This window comes from Taudactylus pleione, unplaced genomic scaffold (genome assembly GCF_031769625.1).
Source record: "Taudactylus pleione unplaced genomic scaffold, aTauple2 ptg000612l, whole genome shotgun sequence".
Classification (NCBI taxonomy): domain Eukaryota; kingdom Metazoa; phylum Chordata; class Amphibia; order Anura; family Myobatrachidae; genus Taudactylus; species Taudactylus pleione.
In genome coordinates, this window is record NW_028285014.1 from 5,204,946 (window position 1) to 5,228,469 (window position 23,524).

Genomic DNA, 23,524 nt, shown 5'->3' on the forward strand with positions numbered 1-23,524 from the left:
TCTACAAAAATCCTTGCCACCAGTTTCTACTCCACTCTATACGAGGAATGCACCCAACAACGGTGTGATGCAGAGTATCGATACATTGCGTGCCCCGTACACACCGCACAATCTAGTGTATGATGTTGAGATGTGTCGCTACATGCTGCATGTAACTACACCATGTCATTCATTACATCATCGTATGTGACATGCAGGACAGCAGATGGGACAATGCGATGAACGACCATCATTAACGAAGGATCAGATGTACACAATATACAACATATATGATATATTGTTCCGTTCCGCATCAAAATGATATATCGTACAAGATATTGTACAGTGTGTACCCAGCTTATGGGCTCCTGGATCTGAGGGGACGGACTTCTGAGGCTGCCTGGGAAAAAATAAAGAATATCTGTCCGAGCTTCACTCTTAATTTATGATTGCAGCCACCTGTGTTGATCTTCTCATCACTTAACTAGTTCAGCAAAAGGTGACGGCAATCATAGTTTAAGGGAAGTCCAAGAGCAAAGCATTTTTTACCTGATGGATGAGGTCTTGTTGCTGGGTCAGCAATTCTGCAGTGCTAGGATGTCGGTGTGCTCTGTAACAGGCTGGGACTCCTAGCAGGAAGAGAGAACAGGAGGAGGGGAAAGGGGCGGCCACCACACTGCTTGCATGTTCCATGTCACTGACTGCAGAGAGTCAGAGGCAGATCTACTGTTAAACCAATGAAGCTTAAGCTTCAGGACCTCTAACCCCGGAGGGGCCCTGAAGCAACATTTCTTAAAAAGAGTGAATTTTTCAACAAAATCAATGGAGTTTTTTAAGTGTGTGCTATTAAAATAAGGTTATTTTAGTGATAGAACCATAAGCCAATGGTTTGAAATACTTAATATTGACCTAAGAATATGCTCTACAGTAGTAGTAGGGGGGGTTTCTGAGTTCCCAGAAACCTACTCAGATCTGTACTGGCCAGCAGACACTACAGCTCCGAAAAGAGGTTGGCTCTTATGAGCTGGCTGGGCACAGAATAGAGAGCTGCTGTCAGTGTCAGTACTACCAAGTGCCACTAGATGCTCCCATCTCCATTTGTGCTGTCCCATCTTCTAGAAGTCGACCCTGCAGTGCTGACCACACACTGAAAGCTGAGCTAACTGAGGGATGCCATGCAGCTCAGAGGCAGGAGCACGCAGCATGGGGGAGAGATCTGACTCACGGGGATTCCAGAAATCCCACTCGGGAGGGTCAATAGCTGAGATCTTACAGAAGAATTGAGTAATTTTTGGTTTTGTATGTGATCTATCTCAGTGCTCAAAGTGTGCCGGTATGCAACAATATTGCATACCAGCACTTCAAGTACTATTCTTTTTTTTCATCGGCAGTGCAGTGCGCTCAGGTAAGCCGTGCCAGTAGGAATTTGGCTGCCGTGACACCGTACTGCCTGCCCGCTCACTTTATAGCCACCATTAGTGGTCATTACTTGCAATAACCAGACTGCAGTACTAGGTGCGGTGGTGCTGTCACACCGCCGAGCAGCATGGAATTGCTCGGCGGTGTGACAGCACCTCCACTCCTACAGTTGTCTCACGGGGCAGGGCAGAGCTGCCAGGAGCGTGAAGGTGACTTTATGATGTCACATCACACTCCGACGGAGCTGGCGCGTAAAGGATCCTGGGGGCTTGGTGCACTTCCATCTCTTGCTTCTTTCACTGCCCTCCTCATCCTCGGCTCCTGCTTCCTGCTCAAAGAAACAGAGCGATGGAGGATGGTTGTTTGAAGCTATGAATATTGGGTGGGAAGGGGGGGAGAGTTGTTAGTGATGCAGTAGTAGGAGGGATTTTGTAAGTGATGCAGGGAGTAGTGGGGGGTCTGTTAGTGATACTGGGAATAGTTGAGGGGGATTGTTAGTGATGCTGGGAGTAGTGGAAGGGGGATTTGTTAGTGGTGCAGGGAGTAGTGGAGAGGGATTGTTAGTGATGCTGGGAGTAGTGAAAGGGGGATTTGTTAGTGGTACAGGGAGTAGTGGAGTGGCGGTTTGTTAGTGTTGCAGGGAGTAATGGAGGGGAGGTTTGTTAGTTATGCTGGGAGCAATGGGGGGATTGTTAGTGATGCTGGGAGTAGTGTGGGGGGTTAGTTAGTGATGCTGGGAGTAGTGGGGGGGTTGGTTAATGATGCTGGGAGTAGTGGGGGGATTGTTAGTGATACCGGGAGTAGTGGGGGGGTTGGTTAGTGATGCTGGGAGTAGTGGGGCGGTTGGTTAGTGATGCTGGGAGTAGTGGGGGGTGCACGCATTAGTAGAAGTTTAGTTTCCCATACTCTCACTTCAAAATTCCCACTTCAACCACTGATCTATCTACAGTCTCTCTCTCTCTCTCTCTCTCTCTCTCTCTACATTCTCTCTCTCTCTATCTATCTACAGTCTCTCTCTCTCTCTCTATCTATCTATCTACAGTCTCTCTCTCTCTCTCTCTCTCTATCTACAGTCTCTCACTCTCTGGGGGGATTCTACATCTATCTTATTTATCTCTATCTATCTATCTATCTATCTATCTATCTGTCTGTCTGTCTGTCTGTCTGTCTGTCTGTCTGTCTGTCTGTCTGTCTGTCTGTCTATCTATCTATCTATCGATCTACCCAGTGCTTAAAGCGGTCATAGAGAATTGATGGAACTCACCCCCCCAGAGCTTCTTTAATAAAGGGACAGCACGCACACCGAAAAAGGGGTGTGGTCTCAAAAGAAATGTGCATGGTCTCACAACAGTATCCCCAATTCAAATTACGCCACACAGTAGCAGAGTATTATTCACATTACACCGCACATAATGCCCCTGATTCACATTACACCACATAGTGGTGTCCCTTATTCATGTTATGACACAAAGCAGTGCCCCTAATACACATAATGCCCACAGTAGTAGTGCACCTTATACAATGCCCACAGCAGTAGTGCCCCTTACACATAATGCCCACAGCAGTAGTGCCCCTTACACATAATGCCCACTGTAGTGGTGCCCCTTATGCAATGCCCACTGTAGTGGTGCCCCTTATGCATTGCTCCCAGCAGTGGTGCCCCTTATGCAGTGCCCACAGTGGTAGTGCCCCTTATGCAGTGCCCACAGTGTTAGTGCTCCTTATGCAGAGCCCATAGTAGTGATGCCCATCATACAGCGCTCCCAGGAATGGTGCCCCTTGTGCAGTGCCCAGTATGCAATACCCCCAATAGTAATGTCCCCTGTAGTAGTGTCCACAGTGGTAATGCCCCCAGTGGTAATGCACCATTTAGAAGTAATGCCCTTTAGAAGTAATTCCCCCTGTAGTAATGCCCCAGTAGTAATGACCTCTGTAGTAATGCCCCTAATAGTATGTCCCCTGTAGCAGTAATGCCCCCTGCAGTAGTGCCCCTTGCAGTAATGCCCCCTGTAATAGTGCCCCCTGCAGTAATGCCACCTGTAATAGTGCCCCCTGCAGTAATGCCCCTGTAATAGTGTCCCCTGTAGTAATGCCCCCTGTAATAGTGTCGCACACACACACAAAAAAAAACAACTTATACTTACCTTAAGCCCCGCTCCTGCGTCCGCTCCTGTCCGGTCCGCTTGGCTGCTCCTCGGAACTATGGGAGAGATGTCATGACGTCTCTCCCATAGTGCACACTGCTGGAGCCGGAAGCCAGAGTTCAGGAGTGGCCGCTGGCACTGCGGGGAAGGAGCCAAGCGACCCCTGGTAACAAAATCTCAGTGGGTGCCCGGCAAATGGAGCCTCCCTGCGGCGTCAGATTGAGGTGGGCCTGAGGAGGCAGAACTGGTTCCGTCTTTAAATAGAAGTGACGGAATGCAGTTCCGCTTCATTCCAGTCCACTTTAACCCCTCTATCTATCCATCTATCTATCTATCTATCTATCTACAGTCTTTCACTCTCTGGGGGGTTCTACATCTATCTACAGTCTCTCAATCTCTGGGGGGTTTCTACATCTATCTATATCTATCTATAGTCACTCATTCTCTGGGGGGTTTCTACAACTATCTATCTACAGTCTCTCACTCTCTGGAGGGTTTCTACATATATCTATTTATCTACAGTCTCTCACTCTCTGGGGGGTTTCTAAATCTATCTATCGATCTATCTATCTACAGTCTCTCACTCTCTCGGGGGTTTCTACATCTATCTATCTAACTATCCTCCTACCTTCAAGCCGTATGCCCAACATCGCCGGCGGGGAAGCTGGCATCGACAAGTGCATACACACTTTCCAAAGCCAGGAGCATTCGGCAGCATGGCCCTTGCTAACGACATCTATTGTCGGACCTGCATGTAGGTCTGATGAAGGATGTCGCTGACGATGCATGGGAGCACACATAGTCAGCGACATAGCGGGTACACACTAGACGGTGTGCCCAATATGTCGCTCTGATCCTCCGGAGCGACATATCGGGCACCATTCAACATCAGAATCCCAGCCTGTCGATCACATAAGAAGCTCCAACCCTTCCAGACTACACAAACCAAGCAACTGATGCTGAATGACTTCTTGGTGAGAACTGATGTGTGTGAAGAGAAGGGGGGTAATGAGTGCTGGCAGGGCTAGTGAATGTGTTAATGGGTGCTGGGAGGGTGTAATGATTAATAAATGTGTTAATCAGTGCTGAGTGGAGGGAAGTTATTAGATGTTGCTTAGTGGGGGTGTTAATGGGTGAATACTGTAGGTTGATGGGTGCTGTGTGGGGAGATCTTTATGGGAGCTGCTAAAATGAATGAAAATGTTAATGGGTACTGGGAGTTGAAATAATAATGGAATGGAGAGGAATAGTTTAATGGATTCTCAGGGGGGTATTGATGGTTCTTGACAGTTTGGTTTTATAGAGGGTTAATTGATTCATGGGTTCTTGAGGGGATGGGTGATGATAAGTGGGGGGAAGGTAATGGTTGCTGAATGGGTTATAACAGGATGGGTAAATGGGTTGCTGGGGGTAAAGGTGGTTGTCAATGTGAGTGGAGGTGAATGGGCATATTGAGCATACAACAGTGTTTAATAGATTTACAGACAGGATGTGGATGTGTAGGTTCATGCCAGGTTGTTTTAGCAGTGCACTACTCTTGCCCATTTTGCAGATGGAAAACTGCACCCTGACCCCGTTTGGTCTGCCACGCTGAGCTCCGGACAAGACTTGCTAGATTGGAGGTGGGTTCTTGCATGCCACATCCTGTACTGAGAGACTGGGGGTTGAGCTTGGGGAGCATGCTCATCTGAAGCAGAAGAGCTGCCAAAGCATCTGGAACAGGCTGACCAAGGGGTACACCAGAACAATGATGGGTGTGTGGTGACAGGAAAGCATGTGACAGGAAAATCCTGTCAGAGAGGGTGGGCATGGGGCCAGGTTCAGGGCAGTCACAGACAGTAGGAAGGGGGCAGGTGTGGAACATCTGCAAACTGGAGAGCCAGAACAATTATGGGACGAAGCAAGGGGAGCCTGGTACTTTCTAGAGGGGGGCTGTGTGCTCGAGCAGCCTCCAGGGCAAACACATCCCCCACACATGCACGGAAGCTCAAGAGCCCAGGGCCAAGTCTTGCAATATAGTAATAAAGATATAAGTCTGCACCTGTTAAATGTTGTATTATATAGAGAAAAGAGGATAAATTTAAAAACCAACGTGAAGGTCTACAGTATCTTGTATAAGAACATTTTAAATGACTCTGTGTTGGTGGTGCACCCAGAGGATTTGTGTTATACACATAAATACAATGGCATAGAGGCAAAAAAGAATAAAAACTCTTTTTTGGGGCACTCTTGAATCAGTTAAGTTAAGAATATGTAATGAAATGATATTATGGATGAAAACCCTTAAAATAGTGATAAATGGTACACTGACAAGAAAAGAGCCACATTTGAGTCCATGGCTCCAAGCTGGGGGTAGGCTGCGACAGTCCCCAGAAGAGGGTAAGAGAGGTGAAGTGGAGTCTTGAGATGAATGGGCAGGGTGAGACATAGCAGTCAGGAGAGGAGTTTGCAGAAAAGCAATGGAGGAAAAGGCACACGTGGAAGGAAACAGAAATGGAAAGGAGAGGAGACAGGCAGGGGAATGAAAAGAATAAATGAGGGAGAGATATAGAAGAATGAAAGAGGCAGGAAAGAGAAAATGAAATGGTGGCAAACACTTTGATATTATCTGAACCAGGGGTGCATTTGGAAAATTCCCATCAGGCAGGAGCTGGATGGTTCCCACCTCTCCTCCAATGTTTTTACACTCAGTGTAAACTGCTGTGTAAGATTCAAAAACTGCCAATAGGGATGGAGCACTTGAAGCATCACCATCAGCAAATAGGTGAGATAAGATAAGAGGTCACTGACCTATAATTTCTTAATCACTTAACTGGCTAATATTTTTTTCCAAAAAACGCTCAGAAATTGTCAGGTTTTTTTATGTCTGAGGGCCTGATTCAGAGCCGGACGCTATTTGCGCTCGCTCGTTCAGAAAAAGGGTCCGGCTATTTAAATTGAGCGCTCGCTCTTTGCGGTCAGTTGACGCCTCTATGTCTGAGCGAGTGAACGAAACATGCGCTCGCTATTTTGTAAAGACGCCCCCTGGCCGCTCGCATCCTACGTAATCTCCACTATTTATTAGATTAATCGAGTACATCGAACGGCGTCTGAACTGCTCGCAGTGCTTGTGGTAGGATTTTCCTACCGCAATCATGCGAACAGTTCAGGCTAAGAAACAACCAAGTGACATGGTCGATGACGCTGCTTTGTTAATTATGCACACCCTTAAAACGCCCGTTTTGACCGTTTGGCACACCTGCGTTTGGATCACCACTCCCCGTTTTCAAGCACCTTCCCCTGTTACCACCCACAAACGCCTCATCCTGTCACTCAAATTAGCAGGCACTCGCTATTTTGCGAGCACTCGATTTCCGACCGCAATGACTGGTTGGCGCATGCGCATTACGACCCATACGCATGCGCAGATGTGCGAACATCGCTCGCCGCTTACGAGCGGCCGCTTACGAGCGGCTCTGAATCAGGCCCTGAATTAGGACAAAAACATCTATTTATAACTTATCCAACACAATATTATATATATATTTTTGAAACACATAACATTAATATTTATTATATTACATATCGGTCCTCGATATATCGGACTATCGATGATCAGACCATCGTGACATCACAACTTTTGTATTTCACCAGCAGCTGCTCTTCTGAGCATTCACCAGAAATACACTGGACGGCTGAGGTCTCTGACATTTACATTTCCCCAGCGGCTGCTCCTCTCTGCAGCGTCCGGGTGGGGGGTCCTGCCATGCTGCCTGATCAGCAGTGACACTGGGGAAGGGTAAAGGTATGCAGAGGTCAGCCACTCAGTGTGCGTTTCTGACTGGTCGAATTGTTTGTGACCATGGCCCTCATTCAGAGCCACTCGCTAGCGGCAGTACGCTCGTTCCGAGCGATGTTCGCACATCTGCGCATGCGTACGGTTTTTAGTACGCATGCGCGAACCAGTCAGTGCGGCCGAAAATCATTTGTACGCAATATGGCGAGTGCCTGCTATTTTGAGTGACAGAATGAGGCGTATGTGGGTGGTAACAGGGGAAGGTGCTTGAAAACGGGGAGTGGAGATCCGTTCGCAGGCGTGCTTAAAGGTCAAAACGGGCGTTTTAAGGGAGTGCATAATTAATACAGCAGCGTCATTGACCACGTCACTTGGTTTTTTTTAACTCAGAACTGCTCGCAAAATAGCGGTTGAAAACACCAACCACAAGAATAGCGAGCATTTCATATGCTGTACGATGTACTCGATTAATCTAATAAATAGCGGACATGACGTATGGTGCGTGCGGCCAGGGGGCGTTTTTATCAAATAAACGAGCGTATGTTTTGCTCGCTCGTTCAGACTTAGAGGTGTGAACAGACTGCAATTTGCGAACGGATCATTTGAATAGCCACCCCTTGTTTTTGAACGAACGACCGCAAATAGCAAACGGCTCTGAATCAGGCCCCATGTCAGGTAACGCACAGCCTGGTGTGGTTACAGATGATGTAGGATAATGCTGCTTAATGGGGTGACATTCAATTTCCAGTGAGTGGTGTGTGTAGTGGATGTTATACTGGTAAAGGGGCTGTTTGTAGTGAATATTATAATGTACTGGGAGCACAATAATATGATATAATCTGAACTGTGGGGCACTGCAATGTGGAATTTTATGAACTGGAGGGCACTGTAATGTTGGCACAATATAAAATAGGGGACACTGTTATGTTGAACAATATGAACTGGAGGCACTATAGTTTAACATAGTATGAACTGGGGGCACTGCAATATGGTATAATATGAAGTGGGGCATTGTAATGTGGCATAATATGAACTGTGGGCATTTAGCGTTCACTCTAGCTCCGGTGCGAGGCAGGGCGCCGGAGCTAGAGAGGGCACGTTCGTGCGCGCGTCCGAGAAGGGGGCGTGGTCATCGAAAAGGGGGCGTGTCTATAAGACGCGTCCCCTTTTCGTCACTTTTGGGGGCGTGGCCGGCACTTACGGACACGCCGGGCAGCCCCCAAGCTCTGCAGACAGGGAAAATAGATGCCGGGCGCATGCGCCCGGCGTCTATTCTCCGGCGGTGACCGGGTCACCGCACATTTCTTCACCCGCGGGACACTGTGACCCGTGGGTGAAGACAGTTCCCGCAGGCTGTTAGGGCAGGGCGCTTTTTGCCCTCCTTCTGGAGGGCAGGGCGCTTTTTGCCTTCCAGAAAGAGGGCAGGGCGCCTTGCCCCGCTAAAACAGCCTAGCGGGAACGCTACATACATACTGTCACACACATACACATACATACTGTCATACACATACTCATACATACTGTCACACACATACTCATACATACTGTCACACACATACATACTGTCATACACATACTCATACATACTGTCACACACATACATACTGTCACACACATATGCAGTCACAAACATATATACATTTATACACAGTCACACTTATAAACATAGATATAGTCACACACATACGTACTGTCACACACATATGCAATCATACACATACATACTGCCTGTCACACACATATACTCATACATGTATACAGACACATATACACAGTGTCACACATACATACAGTCACACACTTGTCACAAATGTACATAGACTACATACATATTGTCAAACATAGTCACACATACATAGGCTACACACACACTTGTCACAAATACACTTATGGTGCGTACACACTGGGCGATTAAAGTGGACGACTGAACGATAACGATATCGTTATCGTTCAGTCGTCCACTTTATCGTCCATTTTTAACACAAAAAAGATGACCGATGACGACGACGCGCGTTCCCGCGGGTCGTTCGTCATCCTCGTTCATCGGGCTGACATGCAGGCCAACCTGACGACCTCGTCAGGTTGCTGCATGTCAGGGAATGGGTGAGAGAGCCCGGCGCTGAACGATATCGCTAATGATATCGTTCAGCGGCTGTGCTCAATGTCATGAACGACATTGAGCACAGCCTGCCGGGGACACACTAGACGATATCGCTCAGGGAGCATATCGTCTAGTGTGTATGCACCTTCAGACAATAGTGTCCCACTTACCTTACACTCTGCAGTTGCTGCTCCTCCTCCTCTCAGTTCTCCCATCCATGCTGAGTCCTGGCCCTGACTTCAGACTGTGCCGTGTAGCCCCGCCCCCTACTCTGACTCCACCTCCAACATACTTTTCCTCAATTAGTTTCAGATCGCAGCTGCCATCAAAGGCTGGGGGGCCCTTCTGAGAGAGGTGGGGGGGTTGCACAGGGGCACTTGAGCAGCCCACCCCCCGAGTCTTGCTGCACTAGCTGGCCTTACACAATGCGCGAGGAGGGGTTGTGGGCGGGGCTATGTACCGGACCTGTGCTGCTGAACTTACCTTTCCTGTCGGTCCTGGGGCCTCTCCACTTCTTAAAATATCATCGGCCCGGGCCTCAGCACCGCTAGTTGTGACAGGCAGCCAGCGGGCTGCCTGTCAAGAAGGAGACTATTAAACTTTGGGTGGGTGACGTATTATAGGAGGCGGGGCCACAGGTGACAAGCGGCCCCACAAACCAATCGGCCCACCGGGAATCTTCCCGCTGTAGGTAACGGCCAATCTGCCCCTGCTTGTGTCATTCTCAAAACTTTTGGCCATGGCTGTACATGCACCTGCTGAATGGTGAAAATGTCCAGAAATTTTGCAGGCCACAGAGAGCATCTCCTGCACCGCACTGTCATTATTTAAAAAATCAATGTTAAAAACGAGCGCTTGAACATGTACTGTGTATAGAAATAAATAAATAAACCACGATTTACTTAAATGAATAAATAAATTTCTCCTATACACACTCGTTGTTTATAGCTCTTTTTTGTGACAGAGTGGTATGGAGTAGAATGTCTCAAAGGTAATCCGGTGAATACGGGAACATGGGTGTTTGTAGAATAGCACACTTCCCCTACTCTTACCCTATAGTTGCCGTCCCTCCGGTATTCCTTTAGCTGTGCGGCGCGCGGTGTCTCCTCCGTCACTTTCGGCTTTGGCGTGCTGTGCCTCCTTGCACGGCGGTCAGCAGCGTCTTGCTTCTGGTGAAGTGGAGAGATTAAACGAGCAGCCTGCAAACTGTGCCGTCTCCAACGCGTTTCATACCTCACATACTTTGTCAAGGATGACGTTCGCTTCCCTGGGGGGCCCTTCTATTCCTCCTCCATGGTTTCCTTTTCTTTTTTCTTTCATAAAACTTTATTGATTAAAACGACACTTTGTGTCTTTTCTAAGTTAAATGGTCTCAGTAATCGTGGTTGCTATTGGTGTCAATAAAATGTAACGAAAATGTTCCAGAGGAATGATATATTAAAAATAGATACTTTATTCAAAAAAATATATATACTTCCCTATAAAAAAACATTCAATTCAATATCTATATTTAAGCCCTGCGGTTTTAGGGTTTTTAATACGAAAATCCACTTGCTTTCATGTTGGATTTTCGTATTAAAAACCCTAAAACCGCAGGGCTTAAATATAGATATCGAATACATATATATTTTTTAGAATAAAGTATCTATTTTTAATATATCATTCCTCTGGAACATTTTCGTTACATTTTATTGACACCAATAGCAACCACGATTACTGAGACCATTTAACTTAGAAAAGACACAAAGTGTCGTTTTAATCAATAAAGTTTTATGAAAGAAAAAAGAAAAGGAAACCATGGAGGAGGAATAAAAGGGCCCCCCAGGGAAGCGAACGTCATCCTTGACAAAGTACGTGAGGTACGAAACGCATTGGAGACGGCACAGTTTGCAGGCTGCTCGTTTAATCTCCCCACTTCACCAGAAGCAAGACGCTGCTGACCGCCGTGCAAGGAGGCACAGCACGCCAAAGCCGAAAGTGACGGAGGAGACACCGCGCGCCGCACAGCTAAAGGAATACCGGAGGGACGGCAACTATAGGGTAAGAGTAGGGGAAGTGTGCTATTCTACAAACACCCATGTTCCCGTATTCACCGGATTACCTTTGAGACATTCTACTCCATACCACTCTGTCACAAAAAAGAGCTATAAACAACGAGTGTGTATAGGAGAATTTATTTATTAATTTAAGTAAATCGTGGTTTATTTATTTATTTCTATACACAGTACATGTTCAAGCGCTCGTTTTTAACATTGATTTATGACACTAGAATTTAACTGAGCAGCTTTTTCCGCGCAACACGACAATTATTCTAAACCATTATTTAAAAAATGTTGTACGACCAATGTGATTTTGTGAGCAAAACATGGGACGTGTTGGAATTCACCAAGCTAAAATGCTCTCACAATATAGGTGGCGTTGTCAAAAATCACAAATCCTGAGGAGAGTCCAAACGGGGTAAACTATTTTGCAACGACTTCCCTGAGTTTTTCTAAGGGGTTGTCAGCGGTATGCCTCTTAGTGAAACTGGTGATACACAGAGTAGCCTGTCTCTGAATGAGCTGCTGTTTCTTATATGCTGCTGCTGTTGGTGGCGCTGAATGCAATACACCCACCCAGTGGGCTGTTACTGTCTTACGTTTACTCTGTTCCACTTGTCCACATATCTGTGGTTATGTGGACAGTAGGTACAACGTTATTTTGTAGGACACTAATTAAGTTTCTTTTAACGTCCCTGTACAGGCTGGGAATTGCTTTTCTATTGAAGTGGAATCTAGACGGGATTTGGTAGCAAGGACACAAGACGTCAATTAGCTGTCTAAAACCCACTGCACTAATGGCGGATATCATACGCACATCTAATACCAGCATAGATGTTGTGGCAGAAAAACAGAAAGGGGAGTATCCCCTAGAGTTCTCCCAGCACACTAAATTGTACCTGTAACAATACATGAAAACTATATGGTAATAGAAATTCAGAGATATTTGTTGCATGCATTTACAAGTACATGGTAAGCTGCCAGGCCACTTCACGGCTTCTCTGATACTGGCAGTCCCTACTCTGCATGATAACAGTGACGACTCTGGGCCATGTAATTATCTGTTGTAACTCCTCATGATAAAGGCACATACAGAAATACATCCAAATTGAGAGCCAGCTTACCTGGGAGACACCCCTGGGAACTCCAACTAGCACTACAAGAGCCAGCATGCCCTCCAAATGCTGGTTTGTTCATGCCTCTCAAAACAGCAAACATAAAATGTTTGCCATTGGGCATTGGCTTTAGTAGATGCCGTTGACGGTCTAGTATCGACATGACTAATGGGACTGGCAGCAGCTCCAACACTAGTATGTGGTTCCTGTTCTCCTCTCAACTGATCATTCTCCATATCAACAAACACGAACAAAGTGGGTTACAACACACACATCTAATTGTACCAATTTGAAATAATACACTGCGGTATCAATGTCCTACAGCGTCACAATATTTTTATGAATATTATACTGCGGTATTACTGACCAACAGTGTCATAATACTTGTATGAATAATATTACACCGCACTACCATTTACATTGTCACAATACGTGGATGAAATTGGGGAACCAGTTAGTGTCACAATATGTGTATGAATATTACACTGCGGTTTCACCTACAGTTTCACAATACATGTATGATTATTACACTGCGCTGCCACTTACAATGTTACAATACTTGGATGAAATCGGGGTACCACTTTCAGTGTCACATTATGTGTATGAATATTACACTGTGATTCCACCTACAGTGTCACAATACGTGTATGAATATTTCACTGTGCTACCACTTACAGTGTCACAATACTTTGATTAAATTTAGGTACCACTTACAGTGTCACAATACATATATGAATATTACACTGTGGTTCCACCTACAGTGTCACAATATGTTGTATGAATATTACACTGCAGTTCCACTTACAGTGTCACAATACTTGGTTGAAATTGTGGTACCACTTACACTGTCACAATACGTGTATATATATTACACTGTGGTTCCACCTACAGTGTCACAATACATGTATGAATATTACACTGCAGTTCCACTTACAGTGTCACAATATTTGGATGATATTGGAATACCACTTACAGTGTCATATACATGCATGAATATTACACTGCGCTACCACTTACAGTGTCACAATACTTGGATGAATTTGGGGTACCACTTAGTGTCACAATACATGTATGAACCGCCTACAGTGTCACAATACGTGTATGAATATTACACTGCAGTTCCACTTACAGTGTCATAATACTTGGATGAAATTGTTGTACCACTTACAGTATCACAATACGTGTATTTATATTACACTGCGGTTCCACCTACAGTGTCACAATACGTGTATGAATATTACACTGAAGTTCCACTTACAGTGTCATAATACTTGGATGAAATTGTTGTACCACTTACAGTATCACAATACGTGTATTTATATTACACTGCGGTTCCACCTACATTGTCACAATACGTGTATGAATCGGGTGTTCCCCGCCTGACTCGGATCCCCGTTCGAGGCCGAGCCGCGAGAGAATCCGACGTCAGGGCTCCTCTAGTGTATGGCAGACCACTGTGATAGCGGTCTGCCCTACACAGATCAAACACACAGCCGCCAGCGGCAGCTGTGTGTTTGTAATAGCAGCCAATGAGAGTCAGGCAGACTCTCTTTGGCTGCTGTACGGAGGGAGTCAGTTGGAGCTCACTCATGAGCTCCGTCTTCCGGCTCCCTCCTCAGCGCGTGACAGCAGAGCGGAGCGGACGGCGGCGGGAGCAGGGATTCAGGTAAGTTTTCTTTTTTTAATGCGTGTGTGTAAGGGGGCATTATTGGGGGGTATACTACTACTGGGGGCCTGCTAGTTGGTGGCATATTACTACTGGGGGCCTGCTAAGTGGGGGCCTGCTAATGAGGGGTATACTACTACTGGGGGGCCTGCTAAGAAGGTTCACTACTACTACTGGGGGCCTGCTAGTGGGGGGCATATTACTACTGGGGGCCTGCTAGTGGGGGGCATATTACTACTGGGGGCCTGCTAGTGGGGGGCATATTACTACTGGGGGCCTGCTAAGGGGGAGCATACTACTACTGGGGGCCTGCTAATGGGGGCACTACTACTACTGTGGGCCTGCTAATGGGGGCATACTACTACTGGGGGCCTGATAAGGGAGGGGCATACTACTACTGGGGGCCTGCTAAGGGGGGGCACTACTACTACTGGGGGCCTGCTAATGGGGGGCATACTACTGGGGGGCATACTACTACTGGTGGCACTGCATAGGGGGCCCTACTACTAAGGGGACTGCATAGGGGCACCACTACTGGGGCCATTGCGTAAGGGACACCACTGCTGGGGGCATGGTATAAGTGGCACTACTGTGGGCATTGTATAAGGGGCATTACTACTGTGGGCTTTGTGTATAAGGGTCACTACTGTGGGCATTGTGTAAAAGGGGCACTACTGTGGGCATTGTGTAAAAGGGGCACTGCTGTGTGTCGTAACATAAATAAGTGACACTACTTTATGGTGTAATGTGAATCAGGGACACTCTGTGCAGTGTAATGTGAATAAGATTGTGCACTGTGACTCCTTGGGCCATAGCCCACTGTGTATACAAGTATTGTGATTCTGCTGGCCGTACCCCACTGGGTGGGTGCACTACTTTTCATTTCCGCCACTGCTGTGTGGCAATGTTTCATAGATGTGCTTTAAATTGTGGTGTCTGTGCCGCTGCTTTGTCGCTTAGTAACCAGTCAGCTCACTGCAACCTTTTTCCAATAATGTTGAAAACAATATTATAAGCTGTGGGGTGGTCTAAATTGACTATAAATGACTGGAAATTAATGTTATTGAGGTTACTGATACTCTAAGAAGTAAAAAAGGACCAATTTATGTGATTTTAGCTTTTTTTGTCAATTTTTGTAAAAAAAATCCAAATCCAAATCCAAAGCCAGTCACCACAGTTTGGCAATCCAAATCCAAAGCCGGACGACGAATTAGAACCAAATCCAAATCAGGCAAAAATGGTCTGGCGCCCATCCCTAGTATGAATAGTACCTCAGTTCCACTTACAGTGTCACAATACTTGGATGAAATTGGGGTACCGCTTACAGTGTCACAATACGTGCATGAATATTACACTTCGGTTCCACCTACAGTGTCACATTACATGTATGAATATTACACTGCGCTGCCACTTATATTGTCATAATACTTGGATGAAATTGGAATACCACTTACAGTGTAATAATACATGTATGAATATTACACTGCGGTTTGCCCGGCAGCGTCACAGAAAAAAAAGTAATATAGTACACTGGACCCCATTGGATGGACAGAGCACCCCTAGACCGACAGAGCACCCCTGGGGGACACAGCAGCCCCATTATGGATGGACAGAGCACCTCTAGCTGGACAGAGCACTCCTGGAAGACACAGCAGCCCCTTGATGGATGGACAGAGCACCCAGAGCACAACTAGACTGAAAAAGCACCCCTGGAAGACACAGCAGCCCCTTGATCAACGGACAGGGAGCCCAGAGCACCCCTAGACCAATGGAGTGCTCCTGGAAGACTCGGCAGCCCCTTGATAGACAGACAGAGCACCCCTAGACCAACAGAGCACCCCTGGAAGACACAGCAGCCCCTTGATGGATGGACAGAGCACAGCATGTCTGTTCAGTACACTCTCCACATCCACCCACTTGCGCAAGGATGCAGGCAGGGATCGCGGATACCAGTCCGTCATGACTCATTCGACGATTTGTGGTCCTGTCAGTGTCTCGGGCTGTAGCCACTTGGTGGATAGATGGACGAGGTCGTGCATCTGTGAGCATGGAGGTCTGTCCATTTGGAACTCCCAGCGGTGGACTGGTTGGGCACGAACAAAGGTGGTGACTCCCAAGCGAGTTAGGATCTCCCATTTTAATTTCACATAGTCCTTAGCATCGGCCAGGCATAAATCGTAATAGGCTTTTTGTGGAACCCCAGACAGGAAAGGTGCCACCAGACTTGCCCATTGCTCCTTGGGCCAACTCTCCCTTTCGGCTGTTCTCTCAAATGCGGTGAGATATGCCTCCACATCATCGCCCGGAGTCATCTTTTGTAGAAAGTGACTGGCTCGTATGGAGTGAGTGGTAGTGGGGGGACCAGTAGTAGCATCTCCAGACCGGACTACTAACTGTTGTACCTCGTCTTTTAAGGCCTGGCGGGTTTCCTCTATGGCAACTTGTTGTTGCCTCTGGGCTGCCTCCATGGTGACTTGTTGTTGTCTCTGGGCTGCCTCCAAGGCCATTAGTTGCACACGGGTAGACTCCTGCTGAGTTTTGTTAGTTTCCTGCTGGATTTTTTTAGATTGGAGCAATGCCTTAATGATGTCCTCCATGTTCTCTTCAGGTGCAGGTTTGTAACAAAACCTGGCTTCTCTAAGCATCTGTCGATGCCACCTTCAGGGACTCAATAATCACGTGTCTGTCCCTTTAAATTTAAAAGACAAATTTCTTTCTTGCTGTACTTTTCAGTGTGCGCGTGCCTGCATTCTCCACCAATTGTAACAGGACCAGATTAGGAGTCCCTCTCCTGGGGCAGATGGACTCCCTCTTCACACACACGGCAGCCGGGAAAATAGTACACCAGTCTGGGGTCTAGTACTAGCTGGTCGGTACCAGTCTTTATTGTGCAACAAAAAAGGAAAACAAAACATATAAGGAAATCCTAGCCCTAGACAAGAGGTTCCCTCTCTAAAGAAATAGTGGGGCCTACTGCCTCCACTATCAATACAAGCGTATGCACAAGACTTACAGGTAGTTTTCAGCAAGTGTCTCTGAGCCAGCCAGTCTGCTTGCTCTCCCAGGTATTATACACCAGCTTACAATCAGACACAGCCTATATCAGTCAGTTCCAGGTGCAGAGCCTAATGAGCCTGCTAACAGGCTCAGCCTTCCCCCCCCCAGCCCCAGTGCATGTCTCAGCCTCCCCCCCAGCCCCAGTGCATGTTTCAGCCTTCCCTCCCAGCCCCAGTGCATGTCTCAGCCTCCCCGCCCCAGAGTGTCTCAGCCTCCCCGCCCCAGAGTGTGTCTCAGCCTTGCATCCTCACCATCCCATACCAGCGCAGCCGCCGCCACTTACCGTGGATGCTTCTTCTCCGTGGCTCCTCTTGATCCTCCCCTTCCAGCAGCCCGGCCCCTTGTTATGAAATGGCACGCATGAAGTCACGCATGCCGTGTCACCATAACAAGGGGCCGGGCCGTGGTGCGTGGCTGTTACGTTGGTGGAGCCAGAGCTGCCAAAGCGGGCCTGCTCCGACTCCAACCGTTTAAATAATGGGGACCGGGTTGGCGGGCAGCGGCGCTGTCGGATGCAGGCGGCCACGGGCCCCTGCACCACAGCGGGCCCCGGTGCAAGGCACCGACTGCACCGCCGCTAGTTCCGCCCCTGTCCTGTAGCCAGAATGAGCTTCTGTGCAGAAGCGCATTCCGACCAGTCAAAGTCACCTAACCGGCTGACAGGTGCGCTGCAAGGTCGGAGCTCTGATCGCGGCAGCGGCGTGTGGGAGACAGCGGCAGAGCCTTGAATGCCCCTAGGCATGCAAGTCGCCCCTAGGCAGTAGCTTATTATGCCTATGCCTAGGGCCGGCTCTGCACACAGAGGTAGCTGCGCAGTAACCCCTTTTGTCTCTCTTCCTCTTTGTTGGGTAGACCGTTTTAGCTATTTAGGTAATTGGATAACAAGCACACCTAGTGATTTTGTTTAACTGAATATAAACCTTTTTTTTTATTTATTTTAAGGATAATATTAGGGTGTGGAGCCGACTTCCCCTTACAGTTATGGGTCGGGTCAATTTGATAAAAATGGTCCTGCAACCCAAGCTTTTATACATACTTCAACATTCTCCTGTTTTTCTTTCTGCTGGTATATTTAGGAAACTAAATACTGTAGTTTCTTTTCTTCACTGGTTTGGGCGAATCGTCGTTCTTGTATTAGTTTAGATACTCTTACTAGGATCAGAGCTGCCGGAGGTCTTGCATTGCCTAATTTTAAATACTATTATATTATGTAGCTCAAATGGTACATCTTCAGATATGGCTTCAGGACCTGTCTACTGTTGCTTTGCATGATCTTTTAGTATGTCAGTCATACCCTGGGTTTATTCCTCTACAAATATTGTTAGAAGGAAGAATTATTGCATCCAGAACATCCTTATTAAAACAAACAATTAAAATTTGAAGGCATAATAGAGGCTCATGGATTAAACCCTGATACTTCCTTGAGTAGCTTGAGCATACTGACCGAACTGGCTGGTTTACAGTCTGGCAGTCTGTGGGCATTTCTATAATAGGTCAGTTGTACGATAACTCCGTTCTTTGTTCAGCTTCGATAGAAGTATTATTTACCATCAGAGTACTTCTATCCATATCTGCAGCTTAGACATGCCTTGATGACACAGTTTTCAAATTCACTCAGTTTAAATTTCTTCTTTATTAAAAACATTGTAGCTGACTCTCAGCCCCCGTTTTATGATACTCTTATCCGTTTTACTAACCCTTCATCATACTGAAATTTGGGTCCTATTAAAGATGAGACTTGGGCTGAGGCATTGAAGTATCCTAAGGTTTTTACAACATTTATTAGATTTCAACAAATTCAATTGTATTTCCTACATCGTACATATCTTATACAGGTCCGTTTAGTTAGATATTGAGGCCGCTCTACAGATCATTGTCCTAAATGCCACACAAAGGAGGGGTCATTTAGGCATTTATTGTGGGAGTGTCAATTAATTTGCCAATTCTGGGAGCAGGTTAAGTCTGTTTTAATCGAATTGGGAATTCCTAATGTAATACTATCCCCAGTAGCGTGTTGTTTGGGAACAATCGCGGGAAATCTTGAAAATAGTAAAACAGTTTATAATAAATAAATATGTGCCTACCTAAAGTGTCTATGCTTCCAATGTTTACATCTCTAACCAAATCTCTTTATAAGCTTTCTCTCATTCTCTCCATTCTGAATATCACCTGCACCTCACCTTCTCACAGATTACCACCTCCCACTTCCAAGACTTCTCTTGTGACCTTTCCGCCTATGGAACTCGTTTTCACACCTACAGTAATTAGACTTTCACAGGTCCTTCATGGTTTTAAACAACCACTGAAACTCACCTTTTTACTACATCCTCCCCATAATCTCTCCCAGTGTCAAGTGCAACAGACTGTTGTGCCATCCAATAAACTCTAACAATAATGAGAATGATAGGGTACTTATCCCTGTAAAAGAAATTGCTGATGCACTATGCGATCATTACTATTCAAATTTAAATGTATTTTGTAATTAAATATAATTTCAGAGGTAGTTAGCATATCAGTGGACAATGATACGGGCCTGCCCACCAGGGTCCAGGTCACCTCGTCGAGCAGGTCCCTAGTACTCTGGGGTTCACATCTGGTGTGCAGGGCACCCCAAAACCAGCCCAGCCAAGGACCCCGCCCAGGGTATCAAGTAAGTCATATCTATATATATGTAGAGTCAGTTTATTTGGGGTGAGTGTTTGGGCATGGGGCCCTCTGAGCTGCTCTGGCTGGGCCTCTTCATTGCATCGCCACTTAATACACATAGGGCTCTATTTATTAACATTATTTTTACTAAAATAATGTGAAAAAGGGTGTTTTCACACCCTTTTCACATTATTTTAGTATCTCTTATAGTTATTACAGGGCAATTGGAGTAGAATTCATAAAATTCTACTGCAACCCCTAAGTATCACTTATTTTTAGTAAGCAGATCGTATTTCCCATAATTGTAATGGGAAATGTGATCCGACCAAAGTTACTAAAAATAAATTGTAAAAAAATACCGGGGAAAGCCCTGTGATAATAACGCCACTTGGAGGTGGCGTTATCCAGGGTCTCCCCCGGTTACCGGACTCCTACTCTGCTCTATAAGGCAGAGCAGAGCCTGGAGCTGGTCCCAGTGATCAGCTGTGTGGTCTAAACAGACCGCAAGCTGATATAATACAAAAAAAAAAAAGTATTAAAAAAATTCACTTACCTGACTCCAGGGACCAGTGGTCAGGGCTCCGGTGATGACTCCCCTCCGGTCAGCTGGTCTCCCATGCTGCACTGCGGCCCGGTCATCAGGTGATCGGGTCCCAGTGCAGTATGGGATATCAGCTGACCGGAGGTATGGAAGACATCACCGGAGCACCAATGACTGCAGGTAAGTGCTATTAAGGGAGGGGGAGGTCGCAGGGTTTTTTTTTTCGTGATCACGGGGGGCGGGGCTTAGTGTCGGGGGCAGGGCTTAGTGCCAGAGGGTAGCAGCGGTGGCCGGTTGGCGCATGCACGGGGCACTAGTCACAGTATTTTATTGCGAAAATATCGTGACTAGAGTGCGGAGGGGATTCGTAGGGACAGAGGCCTTCATTCAGAGGCGGCCATACGGTCTACGACCGCACGGCCGCCTCGATGTTTGTCCAGTGCGCATGCGCACGAGGGAGCCGGCTCCTTCGTGCACATGCGTGAAACCCGCTACGACCAACAGCGCCGGTCGTAGCGGGTCTCTTTCCAAAGGGGGCGAGCTGTTGATGTTGATTGACAGCTCGCCCCGTTTGGAAGGCGGGCCGGGGGGGTGGCAGCCCAAATGGAGGCGTTCCCATGGGAACGCCTACCATTTGGGGGAGGCCCCACTGACATCACTAGTGATGTCAGTGGAGAGCTTTCGGCTCTGACAGAGCCAGAAGCTCTCCGGGGCTTATGACAAGTGAGACCCTACCCTAGGGTCTCGTCGTAAGCCCCGATGGTCGCGATGGTCTCTGACCATCGCGACCATCACCCTAGCGGTCGTTAGAGCTGTGGGTGTAAACCCACAGCCTAACGACTGAAACAGAGGCGGTCGGTCAGGATGCAAGCGGCCGCCCAGTTTCTGAGCGACCGCTTGCATCCTCCGACCGCCTCTGAATGAGGCCCAGAGCTTTCTCGCAAGCTCTGTCCCTGCAAGGGATTTGTAATAAATCCCTGTGATATTGCCTGAATTCGCAATGCGAATTCAGTCGATAATATCACACTACAATCTGCATTACAAATGCTGATTGTAGTAAATAGAGCCCATAGTCACTTTTTAAATAACTTTTCTGTTTATTTATTATTCAGGTATTATTTCACATATTCTTTACCTTTGTCACTATTTTAACAGTCACTAGCTACCTTCACATACCTGATACTTTATAACACTTCACTGTCACTTTTCTTTCGTGTGATGCCCTGGGGATGGCTGGGCTGGTTTTGGGGTACCCTGCACCCCAGATGTGAACCGCAGAGTGTTAGGGACCTGCTCGACGTGGTGACCTGGACGCTGGTGGGCAGGTCCGTATCATTGGCCACTGATATGCTAACTACCTATATTTAATTACATTATACATTTATATTTGAACAGTAATGATCACATAGTGCATCAGCAATTTCTTTTTCTGTGCATAGTATTTCATAATCTCAGCTTGATAGCACCTTTCAGTACTATTAGGGTGTGCAGTCTAGAGCCACTCCCCAGATTTATCCCTGTAACAAAGTGGAGGCAGACATTCTGTGGGCTGATCTAGTATTCATAAAAATGCAATCTATAAATTCAGTAGGGTCTAGTATAATCACTGAGAGACATGAATCAAAGAATTGCTAATTGCTGTCTTAATGATTCTGCTAGTTCTTAAAGATTTCATGAGCTGCATTGTTATGGAAATTTCGCTCAATACATGAACTGACTTCTTCCATTATGGGCAGGCAATGGGTGTATTTTAGGGGCAGTGAGTCCCAAAGTACTGAATTTGAAAAATTGGGCACAAATAGCTTTTACAAGGGTTTCTATGCTTTTTAAGCCAAAAAAAAAAATTGGTATAATATACATAGTGGCTTCAGTCTCTCCAAACAGCCCCTCTCTGTGAGCCAGGTCCCAGGCGACTCAGCTGCACCGTTATCTTTCTCGCTCAAAATTTGCATCTTATTTGCATAACAACTGGTAGAAACAAAACTACAGTACTTTGCTAGATTACATTGATCAGTTTCATACACGTAGCAATTTGTATAGGAAGTGCTGCGATGTAGCAACCGCAGATTTCGTTATGCTTCATCTGCGACTTCATGTGTTTAAAACTAATTAATGTGCGGTATAAAGTCACAGTCTTTCGTCCGTAATACACTTTTGAGCAGCCATGTTTTCTTGCAGATGTAGAAACGGGGCGAGTGCGAAGTAAAGGCGTAAGAGTAGTGATAAGATACGTAGGGGTCCCCATATTTATGAACTTGCACCAGACTCAAACTAGTGCATTTTAACTTCGGATTCGGCCATGGTCACCTCTAAAAATACAGAAAATACACCCGTTTTAGCCATAGTAAATTTGTGTGATAACACATCTGTAAGCTCCATCCTATATATGTCCAAACCACACCATGTTCTGCCCAGCCATGCTCACTTTGTGTTGTGTGGGCCATGAATGGGCTGCAGTCTATCAGTAACATTCGTACAACCTCCACCATTATACCACATCTGTGTGCCAACATTATGATATGGAAAATCCCAGCACCAGAAGTAATCACCCTGGAACTTTCACTTGTACTAATGTTGGTGCACAGAGGCAGCATAGCAGCTGCAACACATATGAGGCTAATGCGCATGCAGAGCTTGGGGTCCTCCTTAGTTGAGGAATAATTTTTAGGAATGGGGTCTGGAAAGAACTTTTTTAAATAGTTAAAACAGTAATAAAAAATAAAAAAAACTGAACTTGCCCCTTCAATGGAAAAAAAAATATAAGTAAAAATACACAGTTTATTGTGCATGTAATTATACGTATGACAAATATTGCTATATGCAGACCTAGAAATGAAACATATCATTGTCATGAATACATTGTAGATGCACCAGCTGGGATTTTGTGCTTTGCCAGCATAGTAAATTAATGAGGGGAAAGGCACTAAGGTCGGAACAATTAATGCTAAATGTTCCATTTACAATTGCATTTAATGTCATATAATTGCAAATTCCTATTATCTAACAGTGGGAAATCTGCCATGAAACATTTAACTCTTGTCT